The sequence below is a fragment of the Giraffa tippelskirchi genome, chromosome 1 (assembly GCF_054371585.1).
Source record: "Giraffa tippelskirchi isolate mGirTip1 chromosome 1, T2T-mGirTip1v1.2.pri, whole genome shotgun sequence".
NCBI lineage: Eukaryota > Metazoa > Chordata > Mammalia > Artiodactyla > Giraffidae > Giraffa > Giraffa tippelskirchi.
Genome location: NC_137275.1, coordinates 130,945,497 through 130,966,485, shown reverse-complemented (window position 1 = coordinate 130,966,485; position 20,989 = coordinate 130,945,497). Strand labels below are relative to the sequence as shown.

Sequence of the window (20,989 nt, the reverse complement as noted above, 5' to 3'; positions counted from 1 at the left end):
CATGCAATAATTAAGGAACAATACAAGATAGCATATAATTAAGCTTTAATTGCAGCACCCAGACCAAGGTAGCGAGGAAACCGAGTTCCAGCAACACCAGGTGCTACCTGGCTGAGGTGTTCTGCCAATGTTTGTTGAATGAAATGAAATAGTGAACACTTTTGACACCAGATAGGACTCCAGGTAGTATATAAATTCCATTCCAGTCTTTAAACTGCTACCCTTTGTAAAGGGATGTCGGTGCCTGGCTGTGAGTTTATTTTTCTTAAAACATCCAGTTCAAACTTGTAACCCAACCTATATATTTCTGAAAACGATTGAACTTTAATAAAACGGAAACAATCATTCATTTGACAGCTATGTCAGTGCCTGCTGCGTGCAGTGTGAGCCACCGGTCTCTAAATTTGCACAGAACCCAGAGCTTGTTCTGTTTGAGACAGGCCGTCCAAAGGCATGTGCTCTCTTACTGCATATATTGAATGAATATCCCCTTTGATTGCAGGTATGTACTTGTCAGTATGCATTCCAGAGTTTTGCACATTAATACAGACTCTGAACTTTGCCTCACAAACATCCATTCCCAAACACATACCCAGCACTCAGTCTCCAGGCCCTGTCCTGAACACACCCCATAGCACACAGGACACAAAGCAGGATGTGCTTAGAAAGATTATAACTGGTTGGTTTCCAATCTTGGCTCCCTCCCCTAACCCCAACCACCAGCGGTACCCCCAAAGGTACTCCCTGGAGGCTGTCCCATCTGAGAACTGCCCTTCACCTTGCTTTCTCCCACAGCCTGGCCCCCTATTAAAATGTAGGCACCTGGGGACTTCCCTGGTGGTCCAGTGGTTCAGAACCCACCTGCCAATACAGGGGACACGGTCTGATTCCTTGAACCTGATCCAGGACGTTTCCACATGCCTTGGGGCAACTAAGTCCAAGCACCACAACTACTGAACTCTGGTCTAGGGCCAATACTCTACATCAGAAGCCACCACAATGAGAAGCCCAAGCACCACAACTGGAGAGTAGTTCCAATCACCACAACTAGAGAAAACCCACTCACAGCAACAAAGACCCAGCACAGTCAAAACTAAACAAATACAACAAGCAAACATTAAAAAAAAAAAAAAAGTAGTCATCTGGTACCTCCTCCCCTTCAAAGTCATTAGCTTCTCAGAGCTATTAGAACTGTGCTTGTGCTCAATCATGTCCTACTCTTTGTGACCCCATGAACTGTAAGCCCACCAGGCTCCTCTGTCCATGGGATTTCCCAGTGAAGAATACTGGAGTGGGTTGCCATTTCCTCCTCCAGGGACCTTTCTGACCCAGGGATCGAACCCAAGTCTCCTGCATTGACAAGTGGATTCTTTACCACTCATTAAGCTGAGGTTCAGCAAAGCAGACTCAGGACTTGTCTCTTATTTCTCATGTTATATGGACACATTCATAGGAGATTTTCAGGGTGAATCTGAAATTGCCACTGTCTCCCATCACCTGATGACTGTTTCCGGGCTTGCCTCCCTCCAGTCCATGCTTTTACATCAGCCTCTTTCCTCTGCTCCAGACTTCTCAAAGGCTTCCTGTAGCTTTTATAATAAAGTCCCGGCGTTGCTCATTAAGATCCTTCCTGGTGGGGCTCTTAATTAGTTCTCCAGCCACTACTTGTCTCTCTCTGCCTCCACCCCCTTCACTCTGCACTGTATACACACTAAACTGAACTTCTGTCCTTTGCCTGAACAGACTTTCTCGCTGCTTGACCCAAGCTGTTTTCTCCGCCTCGAATACTCTCCATCCGTCTCTCTCATCTCTTTATCTTACTATTCCTGCCCATTCTTCAGGAGTCAGCTTAGGCAGCATTTCCTCTGGGGTCCCCAAGGCTGGATTACCTGCCTCTCCTTTAAGTCCAGTAGCACCTCTACTCACCCCACCTCACCCTCAACATTGCATCATACCAAAATCTCCATTCCCTTGTCCTAATCTCCCACAAGTGTGAACATTCTAGGGACTCCTCTGGCAGTGGCCAAGACTCCATGTTCCCAATGCAGGGAGCCTGAGTTTGATCCCTGGTCAGGGAACTAGATCCCACATGCCATGACTAAGAGTTTGCATGCTACAACAAAGATTGAAGGTTCCATGTACCGTAACTAAGACCCAGCACAGCCAAATAAATTAAAAAACATTTTTTAAAAAGTACTGAACATTCTATGCAGACAAGGAGTGTGTCTTGTCTCCATGCAACGCCCAACATTTGGCAGAGTACCTGGCATGAGGTGGGCACCTGATAAACACTGGTGAATAAGTTGCTTGTTGAACTTTTGGGAGTGACTAGAGCTTTTCCATCCATAGTCCAGGCAATTTCTAGTTGGAAGCATGCCTCAGATGCCCAGAAGATGTCAGGACTGGTGAAGACTTTCTAACCATTTATTAACATTTGGAACAGGATGCAGCCTATAGAATGAACTCAGTCTTGGGGTTCCATCAGAGCCTCACTTGATACTTAACCTGGCTTCCTGAACACCAGTGATCTACCTGACACCTCCACTTGGATATCAGATAGTATCTCAAAGGTCCATGTCCAAAGTCAGACTTCTAATTTTCACTCCCAATCGGCTTCTCCCCATTCCAGTAAGTGGCAATTCCATCCTTCTAGTTGCTCAGGAAACAAAGAGACAAACAACACCTTGGAGTCCTTTCTTTAATCCTTAACTCCTTTCATTTTCTTATACTCCACATCAAACCCACCAGAAAATCGCTGAAATATATCCAGAATCAATTACATTTCTCCATTTCCAGCCCTCTTTCCCTAGCTGGACCACCATCTCCCTGAGTTGGATTTCCAAAATAGACTCCTATCCACATTGGCAGGCAGATTCCCAACCACTGGACCACCAGGGAAGTCCTCTCCTTGCTTTTTTGGTTGCCTCTCTACACTCTACTCAACACCACAGCAGCCAAAGTGATCCTTTTAAAACCTAAGTCAGATCGTATTACTATTCTGCTCAGAACCTTCAACTGCTTCCCATTTCCCTCACTGCAAGGTCAACTTGCAAAGTCAACTCTCTGGCCCCAAAACCTACCACTCTTCCCTGGCTCTCCCAATGCCAGCCACACTAGCCCCCTTGCCCTTCATTAGACCCACTTTCAACTCAGCCTTTTCCAAGCTATTCCTTTGGGCTGGACAGATCTTCCTCCAGGTATCCACATGGGCAGCTCTGTCACTTGACTCAGGTCCCTACTCAAAAGCACTCTAATGGGAAAGACATTCCCTCCCTCACCTATCTAAAGCAGCACCACCCAACCATCCCTTGGCCTAGCTTTATTTTCCTCCTTAGCACTTATCACCACCTGACAGGCTGTCTCCATCCATTGACTGTAAGTTCAAGGATAGTAGAGACTGTCATTTTGTTTATGTGTCCCCAGCTTCTAGAACCGTGTCTATCATATTGTAGGCATTCAGGAAATAATCACAGGACTTCCCTGGTGGCACAGTGGTAAAGAATCCTTCTGCCAGTGCAGGGGACATGGGTTTGATCCCTGATCTGAGAAGATTCCACATACTGAGGAGCAGCTAAGCCCATGAGTCACAACTACTGAGCCTGTGCTCTAAAGCTCTCAGGCTGCAACTACTGAGCCGGCATGCTGCAATCACTGAAGTCTGCATGCTCCAGGGCCTGAGAGCCACAACTAATGAGACCCTGTGCCAAAACTACTGAAGTTGTGCACCCTAGAGCCCGTGCTTTGCAACAAGAGCAGCCACCACAACGAGAAGCCCATGCTCAGCAACTAGAGAGTAGCCCCAGCTCACTACAACTAGAGAAAGTCCAAGCGCAGCAACAAAGACCCAGCACAACCAAAAATAAGATAAATAAATAAATGAGTTGTTTAAAAAAAGAAAGAATCATGAATCGAGGACAGGTATCTACTGCTTTGATCTGACTCATTTGAAAAGACCCTGGTGCTGGGAAAGATTGAAGACAGGAGGAGAAGGGGATGACAGAGGATGAGATGGTTGGATGGCATCACTGACTCAATGACTCAAATCAAATGGAGTTGAGTCAACTCCAGGAGCTGGTGATGGACAGGGAGGCCTGGCGTGCTGCAGTCCATGGGGTTGCAAAGAGTCGGACACGACTGAGCGACTGAACCGAACTGAGTCTCTTGGGAATACCAGCTATATACCATCAGGATACCAGCTGCTCAACTACTCTGCCACCCTGCTTCTCACCCACTTAGACCAGGGATTTCTGTTACCTCTATGCTACACAGTTTGAAACTCAGCTTCCATACCTCAACCTCAAACTAGCTATGAGTTTCAAATGAAAAGGGTAATACTGCCAATTTTGCAACTGTAGCAGACTTCATGCTTTTCTTTTGATTGAGAAAATGTCACAATGTTTCCTAGTGACAAAAACTCCTATTTTAAGCTTTTCAGGCTAAAATGTATAAGACTCAGGAACTCTAAAGAGAAAGTCATTTGTAGGTAGGCCTGTGGCAATTGGCATCTTCTCTCTAATCTACCCAATTTGTAAGGCTTTCCTGGAGAAGCTGGGCTTTGCATTTCATTGAACAGAAAGGATTGATAGGTTGCAAGTAAGCTGTTCAAAGTTTAAGGGTACACCTGGAGTAGTTGTTTAGATCTACACAGCCACGTTGTTGTTTAGTAGCTGAGCCGTGTCCAACTCTTTGTGATCCCATGGACTGTAGCTCACCAGGCTCCTCTGTCCATGGGATTCTCCAGGCCAGAATACTGGAGTGGGTTGCCATTTCCTTCTCCAGGGGAACTTCCCGATCCAGGGATCAAATCATGTCTCTTGTGTCTCCTACATTGACAGATGTGTTCTTTACCACTGAACCACCTGGGAAACCCCTGCACAGCCATATTTTTGAGCAAACAAGCCCCCATGTGCGTGAAGCTACCCACAGACACACCCCAGTCCATAAACACCCAGATCCCTGCTTATCTCTTCCCAGCTCTGAAACTAGGAATATGGGCAGGAGTACATATTCAAAGTGGGGAAGAAATGAGCTGGCTTTGGGAACACAGACCAGAAAGCCCTGTGACTCTGGGTATGAAAGAATGTGTAAGCCCAGGCAGGCTCTCTGTGCACATCTGGTTTTCCCTTTTATGCTTCTGTGATTTCTATGACACAGGAAATCCACTCTGGAACAACCCTGTCTGCTTTCTAGTGAGTACATAAAAAATGAGGATTAAAAGTCTGTTTATCTCACTGTTGAGGGCAGGAAGATAAAATCCAGAACAGTACCGATTTGGGGGTGGACCAACTCCGGCTTCATTCTCCACTGTGCCCCAGGGGAGATGCTAAGTAACTGAGACCAGAGGAATGAGAGGCTGAGCAAAAAAATTCTGCACAGGCTTAAGATTATCTAGGCATGGCTCTCACTCTGAAGCAGACCAAGAACAGGAAAATACCACGTGGTGAAAAAAGCAGTTCAGTCAACTTAACCAACATTAATACTATTGGAACCACTCTCAGTCTCACTGGGAGCCCTTCTCCATTTGGCTTTCACAGTGTAACCTTTGTAAAAAAAACAGAGCCTTCTCATAAAAAGTCCTTAAAGTGGGCCGAAGCAGCCAGCTTTCTCACTCCATGAGACAACACAGAGCTGTTTAAGAGAGGAGCAACATTAAGTCAGGTGGGAAAGGACAGGAAAACTTAGACTCTGAAAGGGAAAAAGAGGACTGGGTCCCACCCCAGTGGGAGTTAGGGGTGAAGTTATCTCACGCCCTCGATAACAAACATGACTAGAAAAACAGACTGGGAGAAAAGAGAGATCAAGCAAGGCCAAACAAGCAGTAAGAAGCCAAGAAGTGCCAGAAAATTGTGTACTGTGAATGCACACCCATGCCACTCCTTGTTTTAGTTTCTTAGGTTCCAATCAATGATAATTACTTTTCAGAAATTCCCTGCTCCAGGCAATTTTTCTTAGGACTCTGAGCTTCCACAGCAGGGGGCATGGGTTCAATCCCTAGTTGCAGAACTAAGATCCCACAAGCTGCCAGATGTGGTTAAAATTTTTTTTAAAAAAACAGTTGTTACTTTTTTGCCCCATGTTGCTCTGAAGCCTTTTGTTTGTTAGTTTATTCTGTGCTGCTCTGAAGCCTTTTGTTTGTTAGTTTATTCTGTGCCAGGCGGCAAGAGAGGTCTTCGGTCCCTCTGTGTCACCTGCAGTGGATGCGTGGAGTCTTAACTACTGGACCAAAAGGGAAGGAAGTCCCAAGCCTTCTATTTTTATTTCCCTTCCCATGGCAGTAGTACTCCATCCCCTCCCCAGCCTCCCAGAGAAGGGGTTAGTGGCCTTTTCTCTGGATAGTTCACTAGAGTTTCATTTTGTTAAGCTGTTAACCTTCATCCCCTCAAACACCAACCATTCTCTTCACTAGCCCCATATAAGCATTCTGCCCCTCTTCCTTATTCTTCTGTGAGACCAAACTCCTGCCCGAGACAGGTGTGTCTGCCGCAACCCAGACTACCCAGATGGTTAAGAATGGCTCAGGGATTTCCCTGGTGGTTCAGTGGCTAAGACTCTGAACTCCCAATGAACCCAGTTTGATCCCTGGTCAGGGACCTAGACGCCACATGCCGAGACTGAGAGTTCGAACGCTGCCACTAAGACCAGGCTCAGCTAAACAAATTAATTAAAATAAATATTAAAAAAAATGAGAGAGAATGACTCAGAGCCTGGCTACCTCCTTCAAGCCGGAATGATCATCTGGGAACACCACAGTTTTGGACAAGTGACACCCAAAGGGCACAGGAAGATCTGAACCCAACATACACGCCATAGATGACAGCACCACAGAGCACTGGGTCAGGCTAACAACCCCTACAAGGTCACAACAGTGATGTGTTAACTAACCACTGCCCAGGACTGGGGGTGATGAACTGAATGACTTCTTGACAAACAAAAATGAAAAAAAGAAAATTTTTGTTTGTTTCAGTCCATAAATCCATAAACCAATTAGACAAAACCTCAACTATAAAAGCCAGTTTTAAAATGCAATTTAAAGGTTGCCAGTCATTGGATGACAATTTCTGGCTCTTCTGAATTAAACAGCAGCCACTGTTCCCTATAGGTACCAGACATCTTACTGTATTTGCAGTCAGCATGGCTTTGTACATCCATCACAGGTTGGCCTCTATCACGACCTGGTGGGATGTTCAACTTCATAATATCAGTTTCTAAATCTTTAGAGGCTAAAGGAGATTGAAAGACACTAGTGAATTCGCTTTTGTTTTCAGCATAGACTGCAAGATCTGAAACTTAGATTCTCCTCCAAATTTAATTTTTTCAAGATGAAATCATTTATGGACAGAAAGTTTCTACTCTTTCCATGTTGTTGTTGTTCAGTCACTCAGTTGTGTCTGACTCTTTCCAACCCCACGGACTGCAGCACGCCAGGCTCCCCTGTCCCCTACTGTCTCCGGGAGTTTGCTTAAATTCATGTCCATTGAGTTGATGATGCCATCCAACCATCTCATCCTCTGAGGTCCCTTTATCCTCCTGCCATCAATCTTTCCCAGCATCAAGGGCTCTTCCAATGGGTCAGTTCTTCGCATCAGGTGGCCGAAGTATTGGAGCTTCAGCTTCAGCATCAGTTCTTTCAGGATTGATTTCCTTTAGGACTGACTGGTTTGATCTCCTTGCTGTCCAAGGGCCTCTCAAGAGTCTTCTCCAACACCACAAATTGAAAGCATCAGCCTTCTTTATGGTTCAATTCTCATCATAGACTTCTTTCCATAGACCTGCCTAAACTAATTTAGATGAAAGGAGTGAACCTTCCTGATCTTTGGTTTTCTGAAGAAAGTCAAGCCAATACTTGCCTGTGAAACCCATAATCTTACCTTGATAATATATGCATATAATCACCATAGTGATTCTCTTAACCTATAATTCATCTAGCTTTAGGCCACATCCTGCCTTAATAATCCTAATATATTAGAGTAGAAATCCTGTGAATTAGCAAAATCCTGTTCAATTACCCTTTTGCATTATCCACCCAGGAGCACTCCAATTTGCCAATACCTGTTTTCAACGTGGCCATTCACAATCTTCTCATTTATAAATTGTTGAACAACCAAATCTCAACCTTCTCCATCTGACAGTGTAATTGATTGCCTGTCAGATCACCCCTGACAAGCCTGAAATGATTCCCAAAGGCAAGAGAAATGGCTAGCACCTAGGTTTTCAGCCATTTAGCATCCAAACGTGGGAGTGAAGATCTGCCATATATAGGAACCAGACTTCTAGCCACTCCCAGAACATCCAAGGTTTTTTATTTTTTTAACTAATCAATTAATTAAATTTTTGACTGCCCTGGGTCTTTGTTGCTGTCTGTGGACTTTTCTGTAGCTGCGGCAAACTGGGGCTACGCTCTAGTTGTGTTGTGCTGACTTCTCATTGCAGTAGCCTCTCTTGTGCAGCACAGACTCTCGGATGCGTAGGTTTTAGTAGCTGCAGCACGCGGTCTCAGTAGTTGTGATGCATGGGCTCTAGAGCACAGGCTCAACAGTTGTGATGCTCGAGTTTAGTTGCTTCACTGCATGTGGAACCTTTCCAGACCAGGGATCAAAACTATGTCCCCTGGATTCTTAACTACTGGATTCTGAACCAGCTAGTCCCATCCCTCTGATATTTCTCTTCTTCCTTCATGGCTGATCTCCTGACCCAAACTAATCACCCAAAGAGAAGTTTGGAAATTCACTAGCTGACAATCTGCCAAGCTTCTTTGACATGAGTTCTAAGAGCCAAAAATGACTGGGAAATCATTATTATCATGTACTTTAGCATCCATTGGCCTCATGGCCAACATGCTAACCCACCACTTGATAAATGATAGTTCTCATTGTCACTCTGATTTCCTATTGGGAAAGGTGCAGGAGGTGAGACACAATATGACCCTCAGTGAGCCAGAGAGGTGATGACACGCGGAACCTGGGTGACACAGCCAGAAGAAAAACCAATGCAGTTCAAAAAAGCCTTAAAAATAATGCAAGTCTTTGTTGACATTTTCTTTAGGAGGAAGCCAAGGAGGAAATTCATCTCACCATACACAATGAAACTTCCAAAAATCTTCTTTTCAAGCTTCTGTCCCGCAATTCCTCCTCCTTTCGTCTTCCACTGTCCTCACCTTGTTCTCTTGTCTCCTTATTACCCCTTCTCCTCTTTCTTCTCCTTCCTCAAGTGAAGAAAGAGGCTGCTCCTGACTTTAGTCTCTTAACTTTGTCAGAGATCTGGCAGCCGACTGAGCCAGCCAAGAATTCTCTCCCTTGAAATTAGGGAGTGGCAAGGGATTGGTACTATATACATTGAAATTTTAATGTTTCTCTTTTCTTCATCTCATGACAGCAGTATTAGTATCAGATCAGTTCCAGGCTCTCTGGGGCCTCCACAGTTTTATCCCCAGACCCTTAGAGCAGCTGACAAAGGGTGGGAAGGAGGATTCTTCCCTGGTCTCTTTGGACCACTGACCAGCTTTTACGTTGGTCCTCAAAAACTGACCACTACCCTTTTGACACTTCAGCTTGAACCCACTAATAGAGTAGTTGTTATTGGACCCACTCACTTTCTTTACCACTTCACTGAAAACCTTCTAATAATCGCACCTCAAAAATCTCAATCTTGGGACTTCCCTGGTGGTCCAGTGACTAAGACTCCATGCTCCCAATGCGGGGAGCCCAGGTTTGATACCTGATCAGGAACTAGATCCCACATGTCACAGCTAAGAGTTCGAATGCCACAACTAAAAGATACCCCATGTGGAATCCACGACTGAAAAAAGAATGGCATGCTGCAAGGAAGACTGATGATCCCAAGTGCCACAACTAGACCTTGTGCAGCCAAATAAATATATAGAGATAAAAAAAAAAACCCTCAATCTTATCCTCTCCATGATTCAGACTGTCACAACAGCCCAAGGTTAAATGTTATCTACCCAACTCTGTATTCAGGTTTGTTGGCAGGTGTCCTGTTCACCATACAATAATATTGAGGAAAAATTCTATTTTCTTCTGTTTACCCATATCCATGGGACTCACATTTGGTATGACTCATGGGAACTAGAATGCTGAAGAAGTGATAGTTGTGGCCAGCACCCAACTTCCATTATTTTCTGAAGGATAAAGAAATAATATTGTGCCAAACTTATTACTCAAGCCTCTCTTTGGAGACAAGTGACAGGAACTCAATTCATGCTAACTTAAGCAAAAAAAAAAAAGAGAGAATTTGTTGGCTCACTGAACTGGGAAATCCAGGAGTTTGGACTGGCCACAGGCACAGCCAGACCTCAGGTTTAAACAAAATTGTCAGGGTGTGTACTCTAAATCTCTCCTTTCTGCTTGCCCCTTCTTAGGAGTCCCCTTCTTTCCTATCTCAAAATAGCCCCCTTCCCCCAATAAAAACAGCTTCCTTCATACACTTGAGAATCCTGTTGCTGGCAACTACCAACTATGACATCCCCATTTAGCAACACCAGCAGAAAACAAAACTAACTCTCTCAGTATTCACATATTCGTTCCAGGGAGAGCCTCTAATTGATTCTGCTTAGTTAAAATGCCCCACTTTGGACTACTGCTGCCAGAGGGATGGGTTACTAGGATTTCGAGGCTAAATCAAACCACAGGCAATAGAGGACTGATGTCCCCAGAGGAATAAATGCTGGAGAGAGATGTTACATGTGTCCACTACAGAAATGGGAGGGACGGAGGGGAAGATAGCATTTGGGAGTCAAGGGACTCATGTTCCTCTGCTCGTTTATCAGTTGGGTGATTTTTGACTTGCCACTTCTTTCTGAGCCTCAGTTCCTCAGGTATAAAACGGTTACATGGTAGTTACTAGTTACAATATTAAATGATATGTTACAGTGTCTCTGTATGGTACCAGGTAATTTTTCAGATAATGGAAAACTGACTCAGTTGAGGAAGGCATTGAAACAGTGCCCTCTGTCCTCTTAATTTTATACGGCTACATTTATAGAGCACTTTACAGTTTACCAAAGGCTTTTTTCATCTACCGTACAAACTGCAAAATGAAGTTCAAGAGGCTGCAATGCCTAGACTATAAGCCGAAATTAACTTATTTGTGTAACTGCGGCCCCACGCAGACACACAAAATACATGACGATCCTGCAACTGAATCATTTCCTGGACTGAGAAGTGGCAGAGACCCGCTCCGGGACAAAACGCACGCAGGCATCCACCTCTTAAGGCAGCGATCCCTACGAGCACGTCCGCACAGCGTCTCCTCCGGGGAGGGGAACCCAGTCTAGGTTTAAGGAATTTCAGGGCCGAAGGGACTGCGGGCGAGCGAGTGAGTGTGCATGTGAAGGGGGGGGGCGCGGGGGCGGATGGTGGGGGAGGAGGAGAACAGTACAGGCTAGGAAATTAGAAAAACACCCTCCCCCTCAAAACAACAACAAAAACAAAGCTGTGCTAGGCGTCTTTGGCTAGACCCTTCCAGGAACGCTGCAGCCTTGGCACCTTCGCCGCAGTCAGTCCCGGCGTCCGCCCCTCCTCCGCCCCACTCCCGCTCCGGCGGCTCGGAGATCCAGCTCCGCGTTTTCCCAGCCACCCTCCCGCCCTTCGGGTTAAAGCTCCCCCGCCAGGAGTAAACAAGTCTCCGACTGGCAGCCGGTAGGACCGGCCCCCTCTCCCCGTTTCCTGCGCCAGCCTCAGCAACAGGCCCCGCCCTTAGCGACAGGCCCCGCCCCAGGCCATCGGCCCTTCCCCTCGCGGCGTCCGCTGGCTCTAGCCGGGTCCGGGCGGCTGGCCCAATCCCCAGTCCGCCCCCGGAGCCTCCTCCCTGGGGACCCCGCGGCCTGCCAGCCCGCCCGCGCGCCCCCAGCCCGCGCAGAGGGAGGGTGCGTGGCGCACACGTGACTCGTGTTGTGGGCGGAGCCTGCGCGGGCCTGGGCGGCGAGGGCCTGGGTGGCGGCTACGGCCGGGGTGGCGGGGAGGGCGGGCCCGGCCTCGCCTCCCTCACTCGCTCCAGCCCGCCTGGGCTGTGGCCCGCGCCCGCCCCTTCTCGGGCCCGGCTGGGGCCCCGCTTTGGCCCCGAGCCCGGAGATCGCTGCGCTAGGCCTCCCAGTCACTTTGCCACTGTGGCTGCTCCTCCTCGCGCAGTCTCCCGGCGCAGTCCGGCCGCTAGGCTCGCCCCCGACTCCTCGCTCCCAAGTCCCCACTCGGCAGACCCTCTCAAGTTTCCTGCCCGGTCTGCAGCCCTAGGTACTCACAAGCCTGCACCGACACACCGCCTTCCTGCCTCCACCAGCGGAGACGCCCTCCTGCACACACAGACCTGATTGTACAGTCTTCGCACACTTCTCCATTCATCACCACTCCATAACCCGAACATGAACATGAGAGGGATCCGCTAGCTAGCTCACCCAGCCCACCTCCCTTCTTACTCTGACGGTGGCGGAAAACCTGAGGTTCAAAAGGTGAAAAGATTTCCTAGACCTGAAGCCAAGACCAGACCTCCGGTGGCCAGGGCCTTTCTGTCTGCCCTGATCCTTGCCTGCTATTCAGGGTCAGACTGACTACCCTGAACTGGTAGTTCCAGCCACGGTTATCAGTTAATACCCTCTAGATCTTCCCCTCCCCGGGGGAAAATGTATCTGTCCTCTACCTCCTGTCTGTCTCAGGGTAGCTGAGGAAATAGATCAGAGCTGGCAGAATAGAAAACCTTTATCGAGAGACAGTTTGAGCCAGAGGTTGGAAGAGAAGACTTGGAGGCAGACGGTTCCAGGCCGAGCGCTTCCTCCTACTACGTGTCTTGGGCGAGCCATGTGATGTCTCTCTGCCTCTAGCCCCTCATCTGCAAATGGACGATAACGTGAGGATGAACCAAGTTAATATAGGAAGAGGTAGAACTGGCGCTTTGCATATAATAAAGCCATCAAAGAAATTACTCTGGGCTAATCACTGTGCTGGGTTTCTTAATGCCCTGTCCTCTCCTGGTGCTTCCCTCCGGGTATTGCAGCCAGATTAACCTATTGGGCCAGGCTCAGCTTTGGAGGAGAGACTTCAGGCTCCACGCAGATAGTGACTGAAGGGCAGAGGCTGGGGGACCATGTTGGCTGGCACCTCCCCAGGCTGAGAGCTGAGTTCTAAGCCAAGGGGAAAAAGTTGTGTGCCACAGGGAGGGCCAGGCAGAGAGTGCCCAAGGTGGGGTGCTTGAGTAGGGGGAAAGCTGGGAATCAGTGCAGTGGGGAGACAAAGGCCACTACTAGATAGAATGTCAAATACTCCACTAGTTCCTGACCTTTTAGCTCCTGACCCTTCATTCAGTAAATTCCACAAGTGAGTATATGCATCTAATGTTCCCTTGCAAATTTCTTGAGAGCAAGCTCTGTGTTTTGGTCTCCTTTTCTCATCCTAGCTCAGTACTATGGACATAAGTCAGCAACAAATGCTTGAATTTTTTTTTTAATGAAATTATAACTTGCGTATCACTGAGTTGGGGGCTTGAGGAGAGGGTCCTAATTTTTAAGAAAGGAAGAGTTTCCCTAAGCAGTACCCTGACTTCTGAGTTAATTTGACCCGGGGTTACACAGAAAGTTAGAAACAGAAGCCAAGTCTCTGCTTTAGGTGTGATGTTATTTCCATGACATTGCACTGAACTTACAACGCAATTGGAAGGAAAAACAAACTCCCTAAAAGCTATAAAACAAAATAAGGCAGTGCATGGTTAATTCCTGACTGCATGGTTCAAATGGGAGGACTGGAATCCCTAGGGCCTGGGATCAGTCAGAAAATGCTCCCTGCAGGAGAGGGCACCAGTCTTAAAAGATGGGTAGGATCTAGGACTGTGAAGAGAAGAGACAATTCCTGGCTTTCCCTGAGGCCTTGGTTGTATTTAAAGATCAGTGAAGAAACCAGTCTGGTTAGAAGACCGGTTTGGGTTGGTTCCCCGGGAGGGAGGCGGGTGTCAGAAGGTTAAGTTGAATGCTTTTTTTTTCTTTTGGACACACTGCTTGCAGGATCTTAGTTTCCCAACCAGGCATTGAACCCGGGCCCTCAGCAGTGAAAGCAGAGTTCTAACCACTGGACCTCCAGGGAAGTCCCAGAAGGTTAAGTTGAGATTTCAGGAAATTTCAAGTACCAGGATAAGGAGTTTCGACCTTGGTCTGTGGATAATCGGGAACCCCTAAAAATAGACACTGAGCTAGGTGCTGCACCAAGACAAGATACCAACCAGATATCTGCCAACTTGGTCTGATTTGCATCTTTCGTAGACAGTTGCTTGCCATGTATGTGCATTTATTTATACCCACACAAGAAGGAAACTCCACTCACCAGCTCGTCTACATTTGTTTCATCTCCAAATGTACATGATATCTGTGTGGGAACACAGGAAAGAGGGAGATTGAGAGCGAGTGTGTGCCTGCTGTTGAGCAGACACTTTCATCTGTTGCTATCCCAGATATCCCTGTGTGTAACCCTCACAATCTTGTGGGGTGTGAGTTTTACTGCTGCCTTAACACCAGAGATGGTAAGTGGTAAGTGACTTACCCAGGTCACAGAGCTAGGAAGTGGTGGAGCCAGAATTCAAACTCAACTTTGATGCCAAAGCCCTTTCCAGTCCCCTGAGAAGCTACAAGAGTTGTGTTCCCACTCTCAGTTTCCTGCTTAGAGAGGTCAAGTGTGCAGATGACCCAGCTAGACTCACGTTGCTAGGAGTGCTTTCTCATCCCTGGTTTTCTATTTTTATCTTTCCAGGCTTCCCCAGTGGTTCAGAGGTAAAGAATCCACTTGCAGTGCAGGAGACTCGGATTCAGTCCCTGGTTCTGGAAGATCCCCTGGAGCAAGGAATGGCTCCCACTCCAGTATTCTTGCCTGGAGAATCCCATAGACAGAGGAGCCTGGCAGGCTACAGTCCATGGGGTTGCAAAGAGTCAGACATGACTGAGCGACTAAACAACAATGAAATGCTTATCTATTCTTATCTTTTCTAGTCTTATTTTTAAGATCAGAACTCTTCCTTGAATAGGCTTTGGCAAGCCCTCAACCCAATTTAGCCCTTGACCTAATTGTGCATTATTGTATGTACAGAGGGCACCAACAGTTGTATAAGCTTCAGGCCAGATAAAACCTGGGTCGGCCTCTTCTGGATGACTTAACTCAGTTATTTAAAGTAACTCAAGTTACTCTCTGAGACTTAATTTCCTTGTCTGTGTAAAAAACATCCTAGACTCTGGTCTACCAGCTAAACATCTGTTGACACATAGGACTAAAGATACTGAAGTACTTAAAGAGCCTGATCTTTCCTCACCTTAGGCATAAAAAAAATAACTAATGGATCCAAAAAGACACATGTATCCCATTGTTCATTGCAGCACTATTTACAATAGCTAGAACATGGAAGCAACCTAGATGCCCGCTGACAGATGAATGGATAAAGAAGTTGTGGTACTATACACAATGGAATATTACTCAGCCATAAAAAGGAATGCATTTGAGTTAGTTCTGATGAGGTGGATGAACCTAGAACCTATTATACAGACTGAAGTGAGTCAGAAATAGAAAGTATCGTATTCTAATGCACATATACGGAATTCTGAAGAATTTATTTACAGGGCAGCAATGGAGAAACAGAAGTAGAGGATAGACTAATGGACATGGGGAGAGGGGAGGAGAGAGTGAGATGTATGGAAAGAGTAACATGGAAGCTTACATTACCATATGTAAATAGATAGCCAACGGGAATTTGCTGTATAGCTTGGGAAACTCAAACAGGGGTTCTGTATCAACCTAGAGGGGTGGGATGGGGAAGGAGACGGGAGCGAGGTTCAAAAGGGAGGGGATATATGTATACCTATGGCTGATTCATGTTGAGGTTTGACAGAAAACAACAAAAGTATGTAAAGCAATTATAAAAATAAATTAAAAAAAATAACCTAATGGATCTATTTATCAAGAGTTAGGTCCAAACAATTTTTTTTTTTAATTTTAGCCATACTGGGTCTTTGTTGCTGTGGGGTGGTGGGGAGGGGGCTTTCTCTAGTGTGGGCTACCCTCTAGTTGGGGTGCCCAGGCTTCTCATTGTGTGGCTTCTCTTGTTTTGGAGCACAGACTCTAGGGCATGCAGGCTCAGCAGTTGTGGCACACCAGCTTAGTTGTTCCATGGCATGTGGGATCCTCCCTGACCAGGGATTGAACCTGTGTTCCCTGCATTGGCAAGTGGATTCTTAACCACTGGACTACCAGAGAAGTCCCCACCTATATCCTTGTTCAAGGTTTGCCACAATGTTATTATTCAGCTATGTGCCTCTGCTCAGTTGCTCAGTTGTGTCCAACTCTTTGCAACCCCATGGACTGTAGCTCACCAGGTTTCTCTGTCCGTGGGATGTCCCAGGCAAGAATACTAGAGTGGGTTGCCATTTCCTTCTCCAGGGGATCTTCCCAACCCAAGGATTGAACCAACATCTCTTGTATCTCCTGCACTGGCATGTGGATTCTTTACCACTGTGCCATCTGGGAAGCCCTTATCACTCAACCATCCACAGGAAATCTTCCTGAAGTTGCCCTTGCTGCTGTCTCTCCAATCTGGGTCATGGCTATTTACATGACATTAGCAATACAAGGAATAATGGTGGTTTGTTGGAAGGCCTGGGCTCCAGTTCTAGATCTGTCACTTGAGAGCTCCAATGCCTTGACCATAAGTTTCTCTTTCCAAAGTTCCTTCCAGCTTTAAATATGTATGACTCTATACTCAGTCTTTCTCCTGAGCAACCAGAGTTTTCTTAAATGAACTTGACTTTAAGTTGGCCTTAGAAGACTGCTGTTGTTCAGTCACTCAGTCGTGTCCTACTCTTTGTGACCCCATGGACTGCAGCACAGCAGGCTCGCCTGTCCTTCACCATCTCCTGGAGCTTGCTCAAACTCACGTCCGCTGAGTTGTTGATACCATCCAACCATCTCATCCTCTGTCGTCCCCTTCTCCTCCTGCCCTCAATCTCTCCCAGCATCAGGGTTTTTTTCCAATAAAAAGACTAGGAGGGAAATATTTCTTCCATTGTACATATGTTGGATGCTAGGAAGCTGCAGAATGTGCCATCTTCAAGTCAAATAAAAATCCCATTTTGAGGGAAGGAGAGGGTGAGACAAATTGAGACAGTAGCACTGAAACCTATGCATTACCATGTGTAAAATACATAGCCAGTGGGAATCTTCTGTATGATGCAAGGAGCTCAAACCCAGTACTCTGTGACAGCCAAGAGGGGTGGGATCGGGTGGGAGGGGGAGGCTTCAAGAAGGAGGGGACATATATATACCTATGGCTGATTCATGTTGATGTATGGCAGAAACCAACACAATATTGTAAAGCAATTATCCTCCAATTAAAAATAAACAATTTTTTAAAAATCCCATTTCACATCAGGCAAATTTACAAAAAGAGGGAAGAAAAAATAACAAAAAGTCTATGCAAGGGGGCTTTTGGGGGTGATGGAAATGCTGTTTCTTGATCTGAAAACAAGTAACTGAGTATGTTCAGTTCAGGAAAATTCATCACACTGTTTTTGCATCTCTAGGTCTGTGTGTGTGTGTGTGTGTGTGTGTGTGTGTGTGCGCAACACTTTACAAAAAGGGAGGAAAGCAAATTTCAGAACTGAAGCAATATATAAGTTACATAAAAATATAACACAGTGTTTTTAAAATTAAAAATAAAAACCAAAAAATCCTGACAATAAACTATAAAGATGTTCCTGTGTTGTTTGTGGTAAGGTTTGTTTGGTTTTTTTTTTTTAATGGTACATAGTATTCCATAGTACAAATGCAGAATATTTTTTGTTTTATTCTGTTTTTATTTAATTTTTTTGATACACTGGGTTTTCATTGCTTTGAGCAGTCTTTCTTTCGTTGCGGTGAGCAGAGGCTACTCTCTTGTTGCAGAGCATGGGCTCTAGAAGCACAGGCTTCAGCAGCTGTGGCACACAGGCTTAGTTGCTCTGCAGCATGTGGAATCTTCCTGGACCAGGGATCAAACCCATGTCCCCTGCATTGGCAGGCAGATTCTTTACCACTGGATCACTAGGGAAGTCCTGTGATAAGGTTTTAAGATAAATTTTAAATCATTTGAAAGAAGAAATAAAATAAACCTCTTGCCAGCTCCCAGGAAGCTTTAAGACTTGGGCCAGAAAGAGGGAGGCTCTGTTCCTTCTGCAGGAAATAGTAGGATTTTTGAAAAGTCCTCCTTTGTCCCTGCTCTTCTCCCTGTTATACTACTGAGGGTCAGATGCTGAGCCAGTGCAGGCCCATTATGGGAACTCCCTGGCAGTCCAGTGGTTAGGACTCTGTGCTTTCACTGCTGAGGGCCCGGGTTTCAATTCCTGGCTGGGGAACTAAGATCCTGTAAGCTGGGCAGCCTAGCCAAAAAAACAGAGATAGTTCATTAGGATATTATGCAGAATTAGTACAAGCAAAATCCACATTGCTCAAGAATTCAGGATTAGCTAAGCAATCATCCTGAAGAGCCAAGAGACAGAAGCTTCTGCTCATCTCAGGGCACTGGTGGGTTACCCGTGCTCATCTCCAGAGCTTGGAGCCGAGGAAGCAACCAGTCGCCAGACGCTGCAGGAAAAAGCACTGGACACCTGTGCCCTAGCCTGTGACCTAGCCTCAGTGACTCAGCTAGCTGAGTGACTGGAACACCTCTTCTTTAAAATGATGAGTAGAGGGCTTCCCTGGTGGCTCAGTGGTAAAGAATCTGCCTGCCAATGCAGGAGACATGGGTTCAATTCCGGATCAGGGAAGATCCCACATGTGTTGCACAGCAACTAACCCAGTGAACCACAACTGTTGAGCCTGCGCTCTAGAGCCTGGGAGCCACAATTACTGAAGCCAACCCACCGTAGAGCAGAGCCCCTGCTCTGCAACGAGAAGCCACTGCCTGTGCCTCACAACTAGAGAAAAGCTTGAGAAGCAACAAAGAGCCAGCACAACCATAAAAAAATCATAACATTATTTTTAAAAAAATGATGAGTAGACACTGGCAAAGGTCTCCTCTGGCTTGATAATTCAGTCATTTTGTGATTTAGTGATGCTAAGAGAAGGGTTCATTGTCTTAAGGAAACTCCAAAGAAGTAAACAACACATCCACTCTGGAAAAGAATAGTGAAAGCAGTTTTTAAAAACATCACAAGGCCAGGGGCCCAGATGGACAATGCAAGGCAAATATATGTATATAACTAATGTCAAAGATGAGTTTGAGCAGGCTCTGGGAGTTGGTGATGGACAGGGAAGCCTGGTATGTGGCAGTCCATGGGGTAGCAAAGAGTCAGACATGACTGAGCGACTGAACTGAACTGAACGTCAAAGATAAGGCCAGAACAGGAGGCTCCAATGGCAGCAGCAGGAGTGAACTGAAATTATGGGGCTGGAAATGCAGGCCAGCTTAATGAATAGGATATGGGAAAACCATGTGATGACACATGTGCACCCAGATAGAAGTAAACATGAAAAGTGGGTTGCTGCTGCTTTTTGATTCCATCAGTGCTGTGCTATGATTGGGAAGACTGTTTACACAAGGGTTTAGAATTTAAGGGAAAGTGCAGATCTTGTTCATATTCACACTTTCTCTGCTGGTGCAAAGGGGTAAAGGAGAGAGCAACAGATTCTATCTGTTACAGAGAATCAAGGAATCAGACAAACCACTCTGACTTCAGTGTCCTCAACTGTAAAATGAGGGCCATGCATAATAAAACTTCCTCAAAGGGTGATTATGATCTAACCCTCAGAGCATACAAGCTCTTGCTCAATAGGGTGGCTATTATTATTTATTCTATTATTCGTTGTTGCTAAGTCCTTAAGTCCTGTTGATTCTTTGTGACCCTCAAGGACTGCAGCCCACCAGGTTCCTCTGTCCATGGGATTTCCCAGGCAAGAATACTGGAGTGGGTTGCCATTTCTCTCTCTAGGGGATCTTCCTGACTCAGGGATCAAACCCTTGTCTCTTGCATTGGCAGGCAGATTCTTTACCACTGAGCCATATGACTCACTACACTATGATGAAGCTCCAGAAAGTCACTCAGAGCCCCTTCAGCCACTCAGATTTGGGGAATCTAGTATTGTGACTTGCCAAGCAAGTCCTGCATGGAGAGGCACTCCAGTTTTGGAGAAGAAGAGATTTTTTTTTTTCTCCTCTTGGCATTTTAAATTCACTTTTATTATAGCTCTTGCTCATTTAGATGTTAATATTTTGTGGGATGAGGTGAGAGTGAAGTCACTTGTGTGCACAGTGTTGTTTGTTTTCTATTTTATTCTCTAAGGTCCCAGCAATATGGGACTTATTAAAAAATTATTTATGTCTTTATTTTATTTTTGGCTATGTCTGGTTCTAGTTGTGCCATGCAGGATCTTTCCTTGTGACATGATGCAGTCTTTTCCTTGGGGCGCTGGAGCTCAGTCATTGTGTACAGCCTTAGTCACCCTGGGGGCATGTGGGATCTTAATTCCCAGACCAGGGATTGAACCCACATCTCCTGCATTGGAAGGCAGACTCAACCACTCAACCACCAAGGTAGTCCCTATACGGGACTTTTTAAAAAATTGAAATGTATTTGACATATAACATCGTGTAAGTTTAAATTGTACAACATGTTGAACTGATACATTTACAATGTGATTACCATTGGAGCATTAGCTAGCACTTTGATCACATCGTAAAACTATTGAATTTTTGTGGTGGGAAGAATTAAGATCTTGTCTCTTAAGTTTGTTTATAAAACAATATGGTTGGGACTTTCCTGGTGGTCCAGTGGTTAAGAATCTGCCTTCTAATGCAAAGGACTTTGGTTTGATCCCTGGTCTGGGAAGATCCCATATGCCTTAGGGTAACTAAACCCATGCACCACAGCTACTGAGCCAGCTCTCTAGAGCCCATGAACTGCAAATACTGAAGCCTGAGCACCTAGAACCTATGTGCTTCAACAACGGGAGCCACTACAATGAGACACCCACACACTGCA

General features: G+C 45.9%; 1 protein-coding gene across 4 annotated transcripts in view; it reads right to left on the bottom strand.

The window, feature by feature from the left end:
- ZNF395 (zinc finger protein 395) overlaps positions 1–20,989 on the bottom strand; it is a 72,656-nt gene that overhangs the window by 49,551 nt on the left and 2,116 nt on the right. Inside the window, exons 3-4 of one of the 4 annotated variants that reach the window (XM_081496253.1) lie at positions 14,319–14,360; positions 12,649–12,837 (exon numbers count right to left, since the gene is read on the bottom strand). The exons of 1 other annotated variant lie outside the window; for it this stretch is intronic. The gene's annotated coding sequence lies outside the window, so the exon portion shown is untranslated. Of the gene's footprint in view, positions 1–12,253; positions 12,290–12,479; positions 12,547–12,648; positions 12,838–14,318; positions 14,361–20,989 lie in introns of those variants that run through there. 2 more of the 4 variants (XM_081496281.1, XM_081496272.1) reach the window with 2 other exon arrangements.